The sequence below is a fragment of the Pezoporus flaviventris genome, unplaced genomic scaffold (assembly GCF_033815535.1).
Source record: "Pezoporus flaviventris isolate CSIRO_AGI_PZ_B2104156 unplaced genomic scaffold, CSIRO_AGI_Pfla_v1 ptg000054l, whole genome shotgun sequence".
Classification (NCBI taxonomy): domain Eukaryota; kingdom Metazoa; phylum Chordata; class Aves; order Psittaciformes; family Psittacidae; genus Pezoporus; species Pezoporus flaviventris.
Window position 1 is genome coordinate 7,442,070 of NW_026892602.1, and position 21,380 is coordinate 7,463,449.

At 39.3% G+C, this 21,380-nt stretch overlaps 1 protein-coding gene across 3 annotated transcripts in view; it reads left to right on the top strand.

The window, feature by feature from the left end:
- Window positions 1–21,380, top strand: part of ZNF536 (zinc finger protein 536) — a 348,533-nt gene that overhangs the window by 38,720 nt on the left and 288,433 nt on the right. For all 3 annotated transcript variants that reach the window (XM_061469112.1, XM_061469110.1, XM_061469113.1), the window contains exon 2: window positions 16,264–16,359. The gene's annotated coding sequence lies outside the window, so the exon portion shown is untranslated. The remainder of the gene's footprint in view (window positions 1–16,263; window positions 16,360–21,380) is intronic.

Genomic DNA, 21,380 nt, shown 5'->3' on the forward strand with positions numbered 1-21,380 from the left:
AAAAAAGGAAACTAAAAGGCAAAAGAGGCAGCTATAGAGACAATGCCTGTTTGATTTTTTTTCTTCCAAGTGAAGAATAAAAAGAATAGTTAGTAGTTGTTCTCAAATGCTTACTGAGAGCTATACAAGAACATACAGAAAATTCATAAATGGGCTAGACAACCGATTTTCAAATTGACAAATTGAGAGGAAATTAAAATACGCCAAAACAAAACCCAAAACAACCCCAAAATAAAATACATTTTAAAAAGGTAATACCAACTGGTTAAAGTGTTTGTGTGTACCTAGAATGGTCCTACTTTGAAGATTTTAAAAACAGGGGTCTCCTACCCTGGTGGTATCTGGCAGACGTCAGTTGCTATATCTTTTCTACATCTTTTTTTTTTTTTCCCAAACTTTAGATTTCGGCTGTTCTACATCACATCTGGTTTAAATCTTGAACAAATACTTTCATGGCAGATGCAGATTTTCTCCCAAAAAGTGACATACGTTTGCTGTTGTATTAGACAGTGTTGTATCAAAAAATAGATTGATTTAATTTTTCTTTAACTTCCTTCAATATGAAAATTATTTAACTATCTGAAATAATTCCTGCAGAAACTTTGATTCTCATTTTGGCCTGTTGCACATGTGGAGTGGCAGGCATACATCTGAAGACAGAATTAGGTTCTTTGTTCTTAAAATGTTCTGCTGCTTCTCCTGGTGTGTGTTGGAGATGTTGCTTGAATTTGGATTCGACCTGCTGGGCTTGTGCTCAAGTTGCCTCTTACATTTTGTCTATTCTAAAAGAAGCATTGCAGTATATATTCTGTAATTTATAATGTGCATGCTATATAAGCTTTTTAAGATGTTTGCAATGGAAGATCTTTTCTCCACTGACAGCTGCTGTCACAAATTTATCAGCAAGAGGAATGATACTAGTGGTAGTGCTCAGATGAAAATTGGGATGCTGAGAGAAGATGTGTTTGTTAACCAAATTGTACTGATACTGCTTCGTTGTGTTTCAGTCTGTGATGTTACTGAAAGCTATTTAGCTTTTTCATCAGTGGATCACAAAGGAGGCAAGTGTCAGCATCTCCATTAATAGTGGAGAAGTGGGAACATTTGGAATTGGGACAGCTTGTCCAAGTTTAGCAAGCAGATCAGCTGGCAGAGCTGGGAAGCAAACATGGTCTCTTGAAGGCAGCACTGTCCACCAGTTCCTGCTGTGTCAGCTCTTGATGTTCTTCCCAAGAACTCACCTGTCCTAGGAGGTGGAAGCCCTTGGATATGTGTGGAGCAGCCATGTCTGTGCCTGGAGAGCTGCTCCGTGGCGTGGGCTCACCTGGCATGGAGATAGACAAATACATGTGTATGTATGGGCTACTGTGGTGAGGAAGTTGAGGAAATCAAGTTCCTGTCTTGGACGCTGTACTTGTCCATCTGCCTGCTGTCACAGGGCAACTGTAGAACTTCTTGTAGGCACAATTATTTGAGGTTACTATGGAGTGAGAATCTTCTTTATTGGAAGATTGCTCTTTTACAGTTCCAGTTAAGGGTTAGTATACTTTTCAGGCCTGACTGAAAGTATATTAAAGGGCTTGGTAACTAGTTTTACCCTCCAGAAGACTCTGGTGTACACTTCCATGTCCGTGAGTGCCTCCTCCCCACTGTCCTAATGCGTGCCATGTTTTAAGCAGCAGGGACAGAATCTTTTCTGGCTGACTAGCTCTGCTCATAGTTGGCTGGTCAGTTCCCATCAAACAGAGAGCTGTGAACAGGAGACCAAATTCCTCATGGTTGGTGGACAGGCTCCTATTGACTTGCATGTCTGTGGCCCAGTGCTCCCATTAGCCTGATTTCTGGTGTGCTGAGAACTGCAGCTTCTGTTCATCTGTAGGATCTAAGCACAATTAACATATATGAAGGAACCACTCACCTGCCCTGCTGCTGTGGCTTTCCAGCTCTGTTGATGGAATGGAAAGAGACCAAGAGCTGAACCCTGTTCTCTAGTCCCCTGTCTGCCACCAGGAGATGAGAGGCTAGGATGGAAATGACACCCTGAATGTTAATTATTTATCTCTGCACTTTTTTATATCTTCTCATTGCTTGGATATTTCATCTTATCTTAAAAATATTTATTTGAAATTGTCAGTGATCAAAGGCTGGGGAACAAAACCAAGCTGGATATGATTTTTTTTTTTTTTTCCCCTTTTGGAGGAAATTGGAGTGTCAGGGTAATTCTTGTGTATGCAAACTTTACAAGACGAAGCCAATCCAAATGCTACATCCTTAAGCTTCATAGTAGATTAAAACTAACATACATATATATGACCAATTCTACCAGCTGTGAGAATTCAAAGATAACTGGTGTATCTTGTTTTTAATTCAAATTAAATGATTTTCACTTGATCATTTTATACACACACACACGCACGCACTCCCTCACAAGCACACGTCTGTGTACTGAATTGATAAAGAAAGAACTCTGGTTAAATAATCCACTTTTGTCTGACAACGGAATCAGTTATAGAGGTGCAAATATGCAGAAAGCTATTTGGAAATGCATCCTCGTAGTTGTCAGGTTTTATTATGCAGGAAGGTGTCATGTTTGTTACGAAGCTGAGTGCAGATGGCAGAGTGGAAGAAATGGATCACTAATTTTAACAATGATTAATGAACAGAGATAGAAAATGAATTACATTGGACTATCGGAGGCAAGAAATATTTTTGAGAAAATTTTGACTCGTCTGCTGTGCTGTTCTCTGTAAATTATTTTCTGAAATTCTATATGTTGTCAACAGTTGACTGCATTTTCCATTACTATCTATTTCTATTCTTAAGTACTTTTGTGTTATTAGAGATACATAATTTCAAAATACCAATACATTCCTGATTACGTAGAGAAAATATATGTAACAGTATAAATGTTCCAAAGGCTCTGGCCACTAATGTCCTGTTTCATAATGCTTTCTCATTCTTCACCATTTTATAACTACATTAGGGATATTTAGTGCAATTTTATCCTTATATTAATAAAAGGAGGTAGTTGATGCAGAGGAGTCATTCTGCATTTCTTATGAAAACAAGGTGAAATGTAGACACAAAGTTAACAATAAAATGCAGCCAAGTGCGTTAGCATGGTTTTAAGCTTGCAGTGCTGATTCCACCATTTGTGTTTTACAGCCTAAGTGGGAAAAGCACACACACAGCTGCTTTTTAAACAACTGCCACCCATGTGCTCCCCTCCTGCACCAGTAACTGCTGCACTCCCCACGCTTACCCATGCTTACCCACACGCTGGGGATGGTCTTGCACATCCTGGGCTGCCGGGAATAAATAGAGCTTGCCACTAAGTTATATGTTACTGTTTATCCTTGTTTTACAACCTGGGAGCTGCGCAGCTGCCCCAGCTAACTGGAGCTTCTTGCTGTTCAGGTTAGAGAGCTGTGTAGGGCTCGCCCATCCCCAAAGGAAGATTAGTTTTGCTTGGAAAGAGCTGTGTCCTGACCCATCCCTTCCCTCTAATATTAAAATATATATTAAATTAGAAGAGAAATACAGTGACAAGCAGAATTAAATGTCTTCACTGTCAATTATATAGAGGTCCAGAAGTTGAGTAGAATAGGGTCAAAGTTTGACTAGGTCTTGGGCAACACCAGGAGGTATTTTCAGGGGAAGAGGAGAGGAGAAGGACTCTGGCAGGTGAGATGCAGTGTCTGGTGTCTGTAAATGCAAGTGGACTGTGTTAGAAGTGCAGGGAACCCAGGATATTCAAGAAAAGAGTGTCTTGGTGGTTTTCGAAAGCATTCTGGCATGTGTAAGTCCTGGATTCCTTTTGATGACATCATGCCAAATCTCTACACAGGACTCTAGGGCTGGACAGTTGCCTGTGGTCCAGCTCTGGGTGTTGGAAAATAGATGGTCATGTTTTTCCTGTGTCTCTAGAGGGTTTGTCATGCTGGTAAACTTTGGTAATTCATTAGATGATGGTTGATCGCATTGCTACTACCTGATACTACACATGAAGCAAAGCTTAGACATCCTCAGGAGGTTTTTTCCAGGCAGAAAAGTGCCCATGTCTACATTTGGCCTGAGTTTGGCCTGTCACATCTCATTAACCATGTATGGTAGGTGACTATACTTCACTCCATTGCAGAGACCTGCTCCTGTTTCATGATGTTAACATGGTGGTCTGTACTTTCTGCTGCTTAAGGACCTGATCCTTTTACTTGTGTGAAGAGCTCAGTCAAGAAACCTTATTGATTTCAAGGAGACTGTTTGTGTGCAAAAGAAGTGCTTGGTGGTATTTAGTCTTAGGCAAGCAGCTTTACTGCTAGAGTATCTACTTCTCTGTATGCAAAGTAATATTCAAAAGATTGCTTGCTGTTTGGTAAAAGAAAACAGTAATTCTTGGGGTGGGTGTAAAATGACTAAATAAATATTTAAACTTTCCACATAAATCATATCTTTCCTGCAACATCAGGCTGTGGTAAGAGACACATCTTCCCAAAGAGACCTCTTTGGCTTGTGAGTACACAGCAGTTTCATGTCCCATTGTCTCCTTTACAAGAATCAGGTTTAGTCCTGCTGCTGTGAAGTGTATGGCAGTTGTGGTTTTTAACTCTAGAAGCTGCAGGAGAAATAAGCTTTGAGAACTTCAAACTCAAGTTTACAGGATTTTTAGTCATAAATACAGTTGTATATAGGATGCTCATGACTGTTTAACTATCTAAATCGTGCTTTTTGTACATTTGCAGAAATACTTGGAAAATGCATTGCTTTACAAAATACATCAGAGGAGATTCCCCCTCTAGCCCTTTTGGGTCTTGGAATACATCAGCTCACATGGAGTAATTTGCACTTTTATCACTATATACATCTGTGGCCAAGATTTGTGATTTCTTCCATATTTTGTGTCAAGATGTACCCTAATCTTGCTAGAAAGTGTTAGAGAAATTTTTAAATGACTTTATGAATGACTCTAACTCTCGCATTTTGCATGCAATTAAGGTCCTGATGGGAACATACTTTAAAAAAACAACTACTGAAACAATGCAAGTCCTGCTCAGGTTACATAGCATATGCTAAACACTGAGAAAACATAACACCGTGCTTTAGTGAACAAGGTAGGGGAATGCTCACGGGAGCCAATTTAGAAGTGACTTAAGGCAAGCGTGGCTTTTTGTCTGTTTCTGTTGGCAAACTGGTAAGACAGCAGGGGTGGGTGGAAATCGCTGGTAAGCCCCTGGGGGCGCTGTGCCTGTAGAGGGACCAGTCTGTACCCAGACCCTCATGACGATGGGTTGGTGTTAGCTTTGGACCTTGCCGTTGTTTTGCAATAGTAGCATTGCTGTCATACGATTCTCTTCTACCTAGTCCCTGCATGGCAGAACTGAGCATGGGATGAGGAACTTGGACAGAGGTATGTGAGAAATAATGAGGTTTTGGTAAACCACTGCTGCCATTACAATAGTACTGTTTCCCACCTTGGTAATAACCAGTTGAAATGCCTTTTTCTTTTATTTATTTATTTATTTAGGATCAATATACATGCATTGAAGTGCCTGTGTAATCAATATGCTGATTTAGGTTTCCAAAATTTCCTGTTTGATAGCATAGTTCTAGTTGACTGTGTTACTGTATATATTAAAGTATGGTCTTGTACCTATTCAGACATTATTTAACTGACTGTTGGTAGCATTGCAGACATGAGGGTGTGCATAGAAATCCCCTGTGGTCCTTTTTAGACCTCAAGTGGCTCATCTTAATTTCTTATGGCATCTTATCAGTTGAAGCTAATGCAAGTAACCTTAAGTATATTTTGCTTCACTGTTCCATAAAAATCAGAAAGCACAGTGAAAAAAAGCATGTTTTTAAAACATTAGTTTTATTGGAGTGACAGCTTATGTGCAGAAGCCATCACAAAATGTTTGTGGGACCGAACCATTGGTTTTCACCATTATCTTGGCTTAAAATACTGGGATAGAAGAGTTGGCTCCAAGTCAACATTGATATTTTTGCTTTTTTCCTGGTGTTCTTCTGTCTACGTACAGTACTGTATGTTTTAGAAGATTTAATAGATTTCTGTAATGTAGAAATACAAAGGTGTATGCATATCTATTTGAAATATGAAATATTAATACTAATAGGAGCTATACCATGATCTAGAGGATATCCAGGAGGCCTGTCATACTTCTATTACTTCAGGTAAATAACTGATTGACCTTTGTGGTGTGCTGATACTTCACTAATCAGAACCTGAAATCTGTATAACAACACTTCATTTACTTGATAGACAAAAGAACAATTGCACTTGAAGTAATGTGATTTCTAAATAGACACTGCCTGTCAAAAATAAATGCATTAGAAGTAAAATGTAGCTCAAGGAGACAATTAGCAAACAGAGGTGACACTGTAAACAGGTGCACCCATTATTCCCAAAGCTTGTGGCAATATATTCACATCTTTTAGACTGATGGAAGATCATGTGACAGTTTGGTGAATTATCTATCTGTATCATCTGACTGATGAAGCCTGCTGCAGTTGCAGATCATTTAAAAATGCATCTCACAAATTACATGGTAGCTGGGAAAAAATGCAGGTTTTTCTGAACAATGCTTTTCTGAAGCTATGTATTGGAATACCTAATTTTTCTTTGAAAGGATGTAGACCATTTCATTATGCTATGTATACAGTCAGTTAAGGTTGTGCAAATTCATTACAATGTTTGTTAATCTATAAAACATTTTCTATTCCAGTTTTAGTGACATTGAATATTTTTTTATGTGCTATTTCTGAAACATTTTTTTCCTATGAGCTGAAAGGGAATAACACATTTTTTTATACAGACTTCTTAAATCGCTACTTATCAAGGAAGATTTGAGATGAGAACATTTGACCTACATCTTTTTGTGGGTTATTGGATTTTTTTTCCTACATAGAAAATGTAAAACAAACAAGAAAGAATCTATAAACAAACTCCCTTTTTCTTTCTCTAGCAGACTGTGATGAGAGTAGTATCACTTATGAAATGTCCTCTTATGTGATGTGGTGAAAACTGCCTTAGATGGTGTTTTGTAATTTGATGCACTAACAAGATAGTTAGGAATGAAAAATGCGTTTTCCCAAGCTATCATTTCATAAGGTTTTTTTTTTTTTTTTCCTATTTAAAACTGTGAGTTGATGATTGTTTTAGTAGAGTTGCGTATCAGTGGATAGTTGTTCCTGATGACAACTAAGCTCCAACAGGATACCTTTAACACCTGACCATGCTATTGTATCCTGAGTTTTTGGGGTTGTTTTTTCTTTATTTTTTTATTGCTACTAATGTCAATTATGGTTATGATTCAAGGCACTCCTGTGGAACTAGCTACAACAAAAAACTGCCTTTTGTCATTTGGTACATACCTATTCCCAACAGAGATGCTTCTGAGGAACCCCAGGATCAGAATTGGAGATTTTCATTTTCCCCTTACCTTTCCACACCAAAATCCTGCTCCCATCTCTAGATAAGCACAAGTAGAAAAACTTCAGATCTTGTCAGCAGTTAGTAGGCAGTGGTCTAATAGACAGTGTGGTCCCACAGATCCTCTATCTTTTTGTTACTAATTGTACATAGAGGCCAAGAGGCAAACTAAATTGAAATAATCCTACAGGTTGTATGAAGACTCTGGAAGAGCCTAGGGTGGTTAATTTTAGGGATTTTCAAATAACTGTTTTTTACTGAGTTGCTGAAGAACTGGCTCACTGACTGTTTGATACGGAGGCTGGGTTGCTCTTGTATGCTTGCCCTATCCAAAGTCTTTACATAGATTTTAGCGCAAAGGTTGCGTTTCACCTGTTTCACTGTCTATTGTAAGTGGGTGTCAGATGCTGTCCTCTTGAAATAATGCTTTTGTCAGGAATGGTGTCATATTGTCTGCAGGGATTTATGGGAGGAGGCTGCTCTCAGCATCCCCTCTCAGATGTGACCTAAAGGGCTTGTCCTTCACATCAGGGCAGTGGCAGGGAAGTCTGAAGGACAGGTAAGGTGGGACTCCTGCACTTCCCTTCTGCTGGCACTGCTGCCCAAACACAGCTGTTGTGTGCCTTTGTGATATCTGGACAGCAGAAGAAAATAATCGTGGCCTTGGTCCGTGTTGATATGCCAATGTTTATTGTGTGTCTGTGATGTGCATCCTTTTGCTTCTTGTGATTGTGTTTATTTTGTAGCCTTTTACCAGTTGTTCCTATGTCATCTTCAGTCTGCATTTGCAACGTGTGCACATAGATCACTTCAGAGGAGTTTTGCCTGCTTAAACCAGAGTAAATCTGGATTACGGTAGTTCCTGAGTGGCAGCTCTCTGAAAAAAAAAAATACTTTTGTGTTGGAATATGTCAATTTTGACGGCATATTTGACGGCATCAGGAATGGATGAATCGGGTTTGAATTTCTCATCACATAGGGAAAGGGGGAAGGACCTGTGGTATCTACAGGGCTGCTGCTCAGGCCAGGTCTGAAGCCTTGCTCTGTTTCAGGCATGGCTTTGCATAGAGCCAGCTTTTTCTGGACAGTGAATACTGAATTACCTTACTCAAGTGGATTAGCTCCAAGATGAGGGAGAGTGGCTGATCCTGAGGGCTATGGGGTAGGTGCATTGAGACCCACCAGCCCAGGGACCTTAGCTGCTCCATGGCAGCGGTGGCATGGAAAATGAGAATGAGCAGAAGGCATCCTGCTCACTTGTCCACCTTTTATTTTCATGGAAAACCTCATAAGGTTGTGATTTTCCTAAAATGCAGAGAGGGGATAAAAAAGGAATCTCAAACTTTTTCAGGACAGGATGATCTTTCCTGCCCAGCTCCCTTTCAGGCTTACCCACAGAAATTTTTTCTTTTGCTTATATTTTTCTTTAATGAGTCAAGCCCCTAAATTGTATTATTTCCTGTTCAAAGTGACATTTTAACATATATTTGCCTGACAATATGACACACATATTGGTTTTAATGAGGGCCTCATTATAAAAAAACCCACGCATCTAGTGAATAAAATACAAAATATTTCACCTAAATGTTGTGTAAATTATTCAGAAACAGGGTGCCTTTGACAGGGATGCATGAGGAGCTGGGGTTGCCATTGTCTGTAGCATGCCTGATCTCTGAGTAGCTGCAGGACTCCGATCTACTCTTTTTGCTGGAACAGCAGCTTGGATGCACAGGATGAGACCCTCCCCAGTGGAGAGGCCTGTGTCACGTCCCCAAGTGCCTCACCGGGTCTGGCTGGAGCTGGGTGATTGGCATGGGGCAGCACAGGGCGCAGAAGAAGGGCAGGACTGGAGCAGGACAGGACCATGTGCAGGGTAATTCTCTAGCTCACACTGCACTGCTCCCAGTGCTGCCTCGGCAGGCTCAGCCCTTCCTGGCTTCTCAGGGCTGTGTCTCCGGGTGTTCAGGGCTCTGGTGGGGAGGAGAAGCGGTGACAGTGTGAGTAATTTATAGGCAATTCTTCCTCTCTCGGGGGAGCCCTGGGGGTCCACAGCTGGTGGCAGGGTCTGCTCTCAATGGCCAAGCCTGACCACACACCTGATGCATGCTTGCTTCATAATCCAGGCAAAAGCAAATATATTCTCTATTGTTAAATATTCACCAACTAGAAAATATATCAGACGTTAATATCCCCACTTAACAACACCTGACATCCTTTCCTGTTCACTGTGATACCAGCCCTGCAGCAGCACTGGCTTTGGTGGATGCAGGCTGGGATCCTGACTTGGTTTTAGCTTGTGCTCTCTTTTTTCTTTTCATCTTTCTTTTTCTCTTCCTCTCCTTCCCTTCCCATTACTTTTTGCCACAGAGCACTGGCACACGCAATGCAGAGTTAAATCTGGGGTTTCTTGGCAAGGGTTAATAATCAATGTAGATCTTAACAAAGGAGATGCTGCCTTATTATACTGTGAAACTTTTTTTTCTTAACTGTCAGTGAAGCAGTACTAATTATTACTCCAGTGTAAATGAGGTCATTTCCTATTAAGAGAACAAAATGCTTAGCCTTGCCTTGCCAATTCATACCATCTATTTTTCACACATACCCAGCTTCTTAGATTTTTTTTTCAAATTTTGATAAAATCCATTCATTTGTATTAGAAAAGTGTAAACCATTGCAATAATAGTTGCCCATTATTATCCAGATGAGCTTTTGTAATGTGTGGGTTGTTTGAATACCATGTGTTAGCTATGGAACAATTAGCCAGCTGAATGGTTCTTTAAAACAATCAGATACTTTTATCTCCCTGAAAAAATACATTCCTTGGAAGTGTACTGTTTAACTGTAAATTCTGGGGAACATTAAACTCTGGTTGCAAGTAGTACTTTAGGATATATGTTGATCAAGGACAAATAGACATCGAAATATCTTGTCTTCGTGTTTTCATTTTTTTATGCAAGCAAAAAGATTTAAGGAATATTGTAGCAAACAAAGGGTAATTGTTTTAGCCCAGATGTTGCTTTTGCACAACAAGCAGGTTACAATGTTCCCACAGAGCTGATGAGCCCAATCAGTGAAATGATTAAAAATTGATTTTGTCCCTGTAATTACAGTATGTAAACTACTTAGCTTGGATTGCAAAGGAAGTGATTTTCTAATTACGTATATACTCTGGTGTCTAATGATTGGTTTTTTGAAGTAATGAAGAGAGAGCCCTAACGACTCCTTGGTGCTCTGTTGTTTAAGAAAGACCATCTTTAGAGTAAGCAGCAACAGACAAAGAGTTTAAATTGAATTTTCAACACTGTTAATGTGCACATGGATTTGTTTATTAAAGAGACAGTAGCATAATTTGATTGGTTGAGAACATCACTGCTTTTTTATTATGTAATATATTAAGATGCATGTGTCACGGTGTAAGTATGGAGGTGATAGAAACCTTTTTCTGTACTACTTTAAATTCATAATGTTTTCTTCCAACTCAATCAGATTGCTACAAATGGCTGTTCATCCTGTGCATCCAGAACACCCGTAGCAGGAGAGCATGAGGGTATCCAATCTTCCTCTGAGCAAAGATATTTTTCATACAGGTGAGAAGTAAGCTGCCCCTTTTCACACACCTGCATTGGAACTCAGTGGGCAGATGTCTAGCTCAGCTTTTTAAACACACCTTTCAGAAAGAGGAAGGCTCAGTAGAGAAAAGCCAGTGCTGGGGGGTTGTTTGTGGGGAGCACAGCTTCTGGGGGGATGCAGGGTGTGGGTGCTACTTGGCAGACACCTCACTGCCACCCAGGGTAGCCCAGAGGTGCCAACCAGGGCAGTTATGTGCCAGGCCTTGGGGCTCCCCAGCTGCAGAGGCTGTCCTTGGGGACTGGGATGTGCAGCAGCTACTGGAGACCCCCCTTGCCCTGCCGCAGTGGGGCAGGAGGGGTGCAGTTGCTGCCCCCTGGGGTTTCTGCCCTGGGATGCTCCTGTCCCCAATACCTCCTCTGTCCCTGGGGACCCCAGCCTAGCAGTGGGCGTGTTTTTCCCTCAGTGTGTGATTACCGGAGGACAGCACAACCCCAACCATGTGGGCTGACGCCAGGGGAAGTATTCCCAGGGCATAGTGTGGCCTCTGGGCTGGATCCTACACCTTTCCAAAGTCGTAGTGGCAAACGGCAAGTCACAATGAAACCATGCTCGCCACCAGTATGGATGCTGTGAGCAGTCATGATGAATTGCTGGTCTGATCTAATACCACCAGGTCAAATGATGTCTCCTGACTTCTATGGCTTTGGATCAGGACTGAGCAAGAAAGGGAGGAGCAGCATCATGCTGAAGTAAAAGATTTTAAGCATTAGCTAAAAATTCTTCCCTGTGAGGGTGCAGAGGCCCTGGCACAGGCTGCCCAGAGATGCTGTGGCTGCCCCATCCCTGGCAGTTTTCAAGGCCAGCTTGGAGGGGGCTTGAAGCAACCTGGTACAGCAGAAGGTGCCCCTGTCCGTGGCAGTGACTGGAACTGGATAAGCTTTAAGGTCCCTTCCAACCCAAACCAGTCTGTGGTTCTGTGACTAGTTTTGTGACTAATAGCTAGACAGGTTAATGGTGGTGTTTGTGCCAAAGAACTTAAATGCAAACTGGGATATTTGAAACACAAACGTGTAGAGAAACCTAAGGAGCAGAAAAGAGTTGTGCATCTTTGATAAAATGGTTCTGCAAACCCCTTGGCTCCCTACAAGTTAAATTGATGTGCATTCCTGTCCTGTTATCTTTGCTGTCTTTTGCTTGCTTGTATCAGGAGGCAAAATGAGAGCAATAGTTTGTTGCATGATCTTGGTGATGTAAAGGAGCTTCCCTGAAAGGATGTTAGATCAAACACTGCAGATTTGCTAGGAGATGTGGGCAAATCCTGTCATGGTGAGATTTGAGTTTTTAAATACCTTGGATTTATAGGCAGACAGTTCTATGTGTTGGAGATCCTCAGGTGCCTGGGCACAGGGAGGAAGGTCCAATGTGGGGCTGTGAGAGAGGACCTGTGCATGGCTGCGAGGACTTGTGCATGGCTGTGACTGGGCTGGGGAGGCTGTGGTGGCATGGGTGGAAACCATACTGTGGCCTGAGAAAAGTGGTGTAAATTTTTCAGGAACAGTGGAAAATTACTGAGATCTATTCCAGCATCCTTCTTTAGGGACTGTTTATCTCACTTCATTTATGCATCTAACTCCCAGTGACACTAAATGGGCCCTTAAGGCCCCGTCAGTCCTGTCCTGCATTTATGATGCATGCCATGTTCCTGTTGAGGCCTGCAAAGGGTGTCCTGCATGGCTGCTGGGCTGGCTTCATCCTGACATCAAGCCGCTTTCTCTGGCCTCGTCTCTATGTCCGTGCCTCTCTAATGTGCCTAGGGTGACAGCAGCTATGCCATGGCATTTCAAGAGGTCCTCAAAAAAACAGCTGATAGGGAATAATTATTTAAACATGACACCTCATTCCATCAGAAGGGGTACGCTGCTTAGCAGAGGGCCCAAGCCTTGTCCCCTTGAGATTAGCAGGGGTTTCATCTTTGAGTTTAACCAGAATGGGATGTAGTGCTAACAGCCTCACGATGAAGCCTGTGCAACCTCAGTAGTTGGGGAAGAGTCCCTTGTTCAGAAAAAGTCTATCCTCAAGCATCAATTTTCCCTTGCTGTGTGTTAGATTTCTACCCATAACCAGAAATCCTTATGGCCCCCATTCATCAGTGGAATGAGAGATTGCTTGCTCTCTTTCATGTCTGTAATTCATTTCAAGGAATGAGCTGCATGGTCATGTTTAAGAACGAACAAAAATTTTACTCTTCTACCCCAGTTATGTCTTGATAGTACTTTTATTTTACCAGTCTCTTTCTTTAGGCCACTGGGGTTTCCTCTTCTTCAGGGGTGGAGGTGTGGTGGGGGAACAGGTTAACTCACCGAGCTGAACGCAGCTCAACAGGAGTGCTGCTCCGGGCGGGCGGCTTTACTGTGACAAATTGGTCTGTAAGGGCTCACAGCTCAATTTTTTTAATGCCAGTGAGTGTATTAGACACTGGTAAACTGGTCCAATTTGACCTAAGTGGAACTGTCTTAATTTGTTTCCATGTAGCTTGCTGCCTGTACCTTTAAAATATCTGCTTTACATAGTGTCAAATGTGTTAGAATAATATTAGCACAGGTAAGTAAAATACCTTTTTATAAGGCTTTAAATCATTTCTGCTACAGTTTAATGTGTAAAGCTACAGATTTTCCCAATTTGTTCATAAGGCTATGTATCACAGATCTTAAATCATTTAAGGTTTTAAACCTGAGGGGTTCACTCACAGTCATGAACTGGAAAGCAGATTGCAAGAGACATTGACATGCTGATCAATGACATGAAGCCTCCAAACAAATCAGTACAGGACTTTAAGAGATGAAGCCTTACTGTGTTCTGTCTGTCATCAGAATTTATAAAGAATCTTAGTGAAAGCCCCTTGAGAGTCATTCCTAGAATTTTGCAAGTCATGAGCGTGTATGTAAAATCTGAATTTTTTTTTTTTTTAAACACAAGTAGCCTTGTAATAGCATAGCAAAAATGTAGTCTACAATGTCAGTGTAGGAGTAGTAAGAACCTGTTTAGGGAGAGAACACTAACAATCTGTTATCTTCATTTCTATTTCTTGGCTTTCTCATATTGAATGAGCTGCAAGGAAACACTAAAAAGGTGTATCTTGGAGTTTGAAGACATCAGTAACAGCAGAAATTCCAGACAAACAAGCTGTCACTTTTTTTAGACACTGTGCAACTAAGAAAGTTGGATGGGACCTATGTTATATGAATTTGCTTTTCCTGTGTGTCCAAATATTGTAACAAAAATTCATTTACTTGAATTCTTAAATGGTATGAGCTTCTAATTGGGATCTGAATCTTGTCCAGGTATTTGGGAAGACCAAATCTGCAGTACCAAATTTCATATTTGGGAAACCATATCTGATAGCAAGTTGTTTTTTTTTTTAATCATGTACAAAAGGTTTTTCTTCTCTCCAGCTGGCACTGGAGGTGCTTGGCTTGACTGCCCTTTGGTTTGCTTCTCGTATAGCTGGATATACTCTGGGGAAATGGGGTACCAGATTGGAGTAATGGCTTGTACGTGCTCTCCACTCATTAAGCTCAATACTGTAAAATACATAATGAGAGGATAGGCTTTGCCTTGTGGGGCTTGTAACTCAAGTATAAAACCAGAGACAATTCTCATGTAAAAAAACTAAGCATGAGGAGAGAGCAAAAAAGAAATGCGTTCCTACACATGAGAAACAGTGTTGATGGCAAACCAAATGTCTGCTGCTGAATTGTTGGCAGTTAACTGTGGAAATGTGAGTTATAAAGGAGGGGTTTGAAGCTTTTACTGGGGTAATTCTCCTATGTCAGAGGAGTTGCACGGCAGAATTATTACTTGGAAACTGTTTTGAAGTGCATGATAAAGACTGGTTCAATCTGCCAGCAAGAGGGGGAGGAGTGGGAATCAGGAAATGTTGTGGTAGACCATCAAAATGGAAATAAGTAGCCTGTGCTTGGTGTGGTGGAGAAACCAAAGGAGTGAGCAGAGGAGATGGCATGGACAAAGTGGGACATTCTGCAGGAGACTTTTGCATTGGATGTAACTGGGACAAGGTGGAGTCTGGGGAGACTTTACAGGATACATGAGAAGTCTTGTATCAGTATTGCACTAGTGGAGGGCTGTGCTGCTTAGTAGTGAGCTCCACATCATTTAATGTTGTTTTCATCATCAGCAGGGATCCTCAAAATTGCCATTTGTCCTTCAAGTCAACAAATGGTATTACCCAGCAGTGTGGTCCTGTTGGTGCTGACTGGTTTAAATCATATGCAGTAAACCAACCAACCTCTTAATTATTTCCTATGGAAATTACAGATGCAGTTCTGCCCACAGTGACTACTCCAGCCCACCACTGGGCCATGAGGAGAAGTCAGTGATTCTCTAGAGATCAGTGTTGGTAAAGTGAAGGCTTAAATCTGTGGTGCTTGAACTGGAGTTACAGAGCTAGAGCCTGATGGATGAAATAATTTGGCTGATGTGGATGTACAAAGTTTATTATTTGGAAGTGACCTTTAATTTCATTTGTTAGACATGCATAGGGATAAACATAGAATTCTCAGTCATAAATTCTTCAGATTATAGCTTCAGTCAAGTGAACTTTATTTTGCTCTAAGAATGCCCTTTGTTTTTGTTTCTATTTTGCTTACTAATGTAATGGCCCTAAATTCACTACTGACAAATATCTTGGAACTATTTTGGCTTGGCTTTTACTGCTGGCTTTTATCTCTTTTAAGTAGGGTTTATTAGATGAGATCATCTACAAAGGACTTATTTCTGTTATAAAGTGGAATTAAAAAAAGGTAAAAATACAATTAGTAGCTGTTCTCTTTTTACCCATTTTGAAAGATTAGAATATCAATGTCAAAGAGAGTAACTGGGTTTCTGGAGTATGCTATGCAACTTTTGTTTTATCCTGTGTTGTCCTCTTTTGCTGTACTGTCCGGGGGAAAGGATCAGAGGATTCTGTGCCTCAGCATTATCTTGAGGAGATGTTTTCCCTCTCAAAACAATCCAGAACTGAAAGAACTTTTCAGTTCCCAAAATGAAATGACCACCAAATGCATTTACATTATGAAGGCTTAAAAAAAAAAAATTAATCCCATTAATATTTTGATTTTTAGTACTCTCTGCTGCTTCTAGATTGTCTGCTTGAGGTGGCCCTGTAATATTTTAATATAAATATCTGATTCAAATATTGAGTTTTAACATATTAACTTTTTTTACAGGTTTTATTTTTACAGTTGTGACCTTCAGTACCTATCCTGCGTCTTTTTAAGAATTTCCCAAGCCAGAGAACAGATTCGTTGGTTTAAGAGCAACTGGTAAGAATACTTACTTATATTGTTCTCATAATGTTTTCTTCTGATAATGGTTCTAGTTTTTTAGGTTTGTTTTTCCATATTAAAAAAAAAAAAACCACCCACATAAAAATGAGGTACCTAACTTAGATTTATTTAAAGGTCTGCTCTCACACATTTTTTACATCTTCAAAACTGTACTATGTTTCTGTCTTTAGCAAAACTTTTCATTGCAGTTTTTTCAGAGTGTAGTGAGCTATAAATAGATCTTGCATGGAAAAAAAATCTGGTAAAATTATGAGCATTCATCTTATGCAGTTGATATGTAATAATTGTGTTAGAGATGAATCATCATTTTTTACTTTATCAACAGACTGCTGATTTTATAAAAAACCATGACACTCGTGATTAAATTAATTTTATCACTTTTTGTTGTTTTTTTCCATAAGTTCAATAGAACATCTCATGCATATTATTAAAAGCCATATTCTCTTGTATATTAGCATCAGAAGAACACCCATGAAAATCAGTGGGTGGAGGGGTGTACTACACTGTATGTGTGATTCTCCTCTGAGCTATTCCAGTGCAGCAGAAGAAAAGCTCCTGTAAAGTCTGAGAAACCATATTGGTGTGGAAATCGGTGTGAAATCAGAATTGGGTTTTTTGGCCCTCAGTTTAAAATAAAAGCCTATCTTCCTAGGAAATAACTAATAATTAATTCTACATTTTACATGCGCTAATTGATTCTTAAATCAAAAATTCTGATAGCTTCTGCTGACAAACCAAGTTCTTACGTTATTTCTTTATTATAATTGTTAGACTGGATTGTCCACTTGTTTTTATATCTTGTGAATCAGTAGAAATGGTGTGATTCAGAGGAATTGTGCTGATTTATAGCTGATGTAAGTGAGAGGATATTCAGGCATACTAAAGCATCAGTACTGCAAATGCATAAGCAGGTATTGAATTACTGATGCTAATGGAATTACTCACGTGAGTAAAGTTAACCATAGACGTGTTTTCAGGATTGATGTCTGTACTTATGAATTTGTATCATTTAAGAATATGGCTCACCATTTTTAAAACTTCCTAATTGAATGTGAGCTACTGGATTTTATTCTAGACAATTGACCGGAAAAGAATTACAGTGACTTGATTCTAGAATAATTCCATCAACTTCCGAGAAGATATGTGGATTTTTTAATGCAGTAAATAAGGATGTAGTTTGACCAATTCACTTCACTGATCCCTACCAATATCAGGAAATACTTGCCAGAGTAAAGGAGGAGCACAGAGCTGGACAATTAGTAATACAAATGGTTTCAATCAAATGGTTAAATAGCTCAGCAAAGACGTGGTTTGTTTTATAATAGCATTTGGATTCCAAATAAAACCATCTGAGAGATATGCTGTTTGTTGTGATGTTAATGCAGAAAACTGAACACTCTCAACACATCTTGAATTTCAGGGGGGGGTGTCACGAAGCCATTATAGGGTAACAAAAAAAAAGAAAAAGAATTCCAAGCTCAGAAACTCAAAATACGCCTGAAGAAGCTCTTACTCGATTCTAATTAACAAAGCTTACCTTTCTTTTTACCATAGCCCTTAGAGGTCATCATGTAAACTATTTAAATTGATAGTAATATTATGCACAACGAAATTAATTTTACATTGTATACAGTTTTTATTGTGACTTTATCTTGTTTCAAAAGTGCTTACTTTCTGATTTTGTGGATATTACTGACTGGATTACTTTTATTTTGGTTTTTACACAACAGTTATATTAGAAATTTGCTGTTTTATTCTTACCTTCTTAGTAAAAATCCTTTTATCACACAATGGGTAATTTATATCCATTACCAGCCCTTTCAATCCTTTTCAGTGGTGCTGTCAGTGCCTTTGGCACAGTAATGATTAATGTGATCTAATAATAGTGTGCCATTATATTACCTTAGTAAAACATGTACCAACATCCTATTCAGATCTACCAAATTCATAGCTTCCTATAATATTTTTGTTGAAAGACAGGATTACTATTTTTCAAAGTGGAATTTTTTTTCTGCCTTTAACATATTTAATGAAATTCACAATTCTTTGCCATGGTAATCTTTGTGCATGCATTTGGGCTTGATGGGTGAATTTTATATCATTCTACATTATTATGATTTGTTAGGCAAATTGTTTGACACGTAAAGAGAGATGTGCATTACATTGTTTTGTTTTGTAAGGGTGCATTTTAAGCATTCAGTACCTTCTGATTATTCTGCTGTATTTATCATAGGGGGTATTTAGACTGTAGTATGCAAGAATAAGCATTTGGGCTAAAATATATCTATCTTTTTCTGCATTCTAACCCAGATACTGCCACATATTACAGAAGTCAAGCCCTGTTCTCCTCTGTCCAACAGTACTGGATTTGGTCACCACTGCTTTGCTGTGGTGCTTTCTTTGGCATTTCCTTGCGTTTTTTTGCCAGTAGAAATGTGCAGAATGGTGCCCAACTGTGAGCTGGTAAATGGGATTGTGCAGTGTTGTGTCTGTGATTTTCAATCCAAGGGACATACGTTTGAAAACCAAATTCATATGTATCTACCCTGTACTTGAGGTTCAACCAGATACAGCATTGTTTGACCCCAAACTTCAGTTGTCAGATAGAACCAGTTCCCCCTAGAAAAAGAGAAACTATCCAGAGGACTCATTTTTGGTAGCAAAAAACATTGATGCTCGTGTAAGTGTGGCAGTATGTGTGGCTACATTCCTGATGCAGTGGGAGAGTTTGCTGTGGCTCTGGCACTGAGCGCTGGCTCCCCCAGTCCTCTGCAGCAGGAGGACTTTAATCATGGCTCTCCTTCCAGTCTTGGGTTCATCTATTTAATAATAATCCTAATCAGCATGGCTGAAGAGTTTGGATAACACTGCATCTTTGCAAAATATCTTAAATCTTCGTCACCCAAAGATGTCATTATTGTAGTCAGGGTGTCACGTACTTAACACTGTTGCAGTAAAATAGAAATGAAGCAGCATGTCCATATTTTAACTCTACTTCGTGATGTTCTGTTAAATACATACTCTTACTGTTTCATCATATCACAATAAATAATGAATGAGAAAAATATTTTAATCTTGTCAATACTGGCAATGTCTAAAAACAAGGGAAGTGTGTGTGTATGCATTTAATGTGGATTCTTTATTTGATTTAGGATAAGCGATACAGCTATAACATAATTTGAAATATGCAATCAATGTAAACGAAGAAAAAAATTTTGAATGCAATGTATAAACTGTGTGCTTCTTTAGACATATTTTTAGGAAAAGAAAAAAGATTATGATTGTCATATCATACAACAGTAATGCTACTACTGGAAATATATGCAGCAGCTTTATTTTCTGCCACGCCAAAGACAATCTTAAACCTTGGTCATTTGAATCAAAGACATTCTCATCTCTTCCACATAGATGATTCTTCATGACATGACAAGAAATGGGGTGGGGGAGAATAAAGCCTGGAATCTTGGTTTAATATTATGTTCAAAAGGTTTAAATAAAATGCAAAAATATTTTTCCCTCAGTTTAGTAATAAATAATTATTTAAGAAATTATTATGAAATAACCTTTTAGAAAGAACTCTCCAAAATGAGTTTACTAATGGAGATATAATTTGTTAAAGCTCTAACAGAGCTGTACTGATGTTGAATTAGAGATGCCTCTGGTTGCACTACAAGTCACTGGCCTGTCTATTGTGCAGATTGCATTATATATTACTGCTTTATTATTTGTGGATCCTGTAGTTGCACTAGTTAGGAATGAAAAATGGTGGCTTCCTTTTTTTTGGCTAAGAATGGAATTATCATTACTTCCTACATGCAACTCAAAATAGATGTAGTAGATTGCAGAACAGACTTCCATGGCCTGAATAATTTTCAGAGAATCGTTGGTTGTTTCTTATGTTGTTCCTTAGGGTAGTTTTATGTCTGTTTCTTTGGTAGTGTAGGATTGGAAGTTGTTGAATTGGCCAGTGATGGATTATTTCCATTTTCATTCTGACGGGATAGAGACTATTATGTGTCATCTCTGGGAGCATGGCTGGTTAGAAGAGGGAGAAGAGGATCCTGATGAAGCCTCATAAGCTGTTAAACAGCACCATTCCAGTTCACTGCCTTTGTTTAGGTTCCTTTCCATATTGCGGTACTGTGATCATTAATAGACTTGGGTAGGTGAGGAAGTGGCTTCTTTTTGTGACTGAAAGAAAGGCCTCCCAGAAAGCAGAGGAAGAAAAATAAAGTGAAAAAAAATAAAAAAATAAAAAATAATCTTGGCCTAATTCCTGGAATATAGAAACGCGCAAGAGGAAAGTATTTTTGGCTTCTAAGGCTAATTTTATCTCTTGTGAGGCCATTGGGTCAATGAGTAGAAGTGGCAACTTGTAATTCTTGGGTTATATTACTAGCCACTGAATTACTGTGTGACTTTAGTAATGAAATATAAATGTTCTTTCCGTTCCCCAGTGGGCATAATACCATTTACCTGTCTCAAAAATGCTTTGTAATTTAATTAACACTTGGAGTGCTCTTTGAGATCCTTAGATAAAAGCAGGCAAAATGAGTCAATTGTTACAGAAATCCCAATTTATCCCCATTTAAAAAAAAATTACACTTTGTCTTGACTTTTTCAAACCTCAAATAATGTTTGATAGGAGTTTTGGGCTTTGTTCTTACTGGTCCTTAGAGTCACTTATTCTTACTGATTTGCATAGGCACAGTGTAGGTATTACTTTTTTGTTCAACAGAGTATTTTGGTGGATCATAAATTACTAGCCTCTGTTCTGGGAATCTGTTTCTGAGAGAAGCATGCATTTGAGCTGTGCTAGGGAAGTCCCACATTATTCTTCAACATATACTTTTTATTGTTTTAGGGGAAAGATTTCTTGAGTTCTGCACTGGATATAACAGCTTGGTCTTTGTTTCATCAAGTATCCCAGCATCTTGTTGACAAGTTACACGACTGTACTATTGTAACTGCAGCTATTCAACAGTCATGTGTAATTG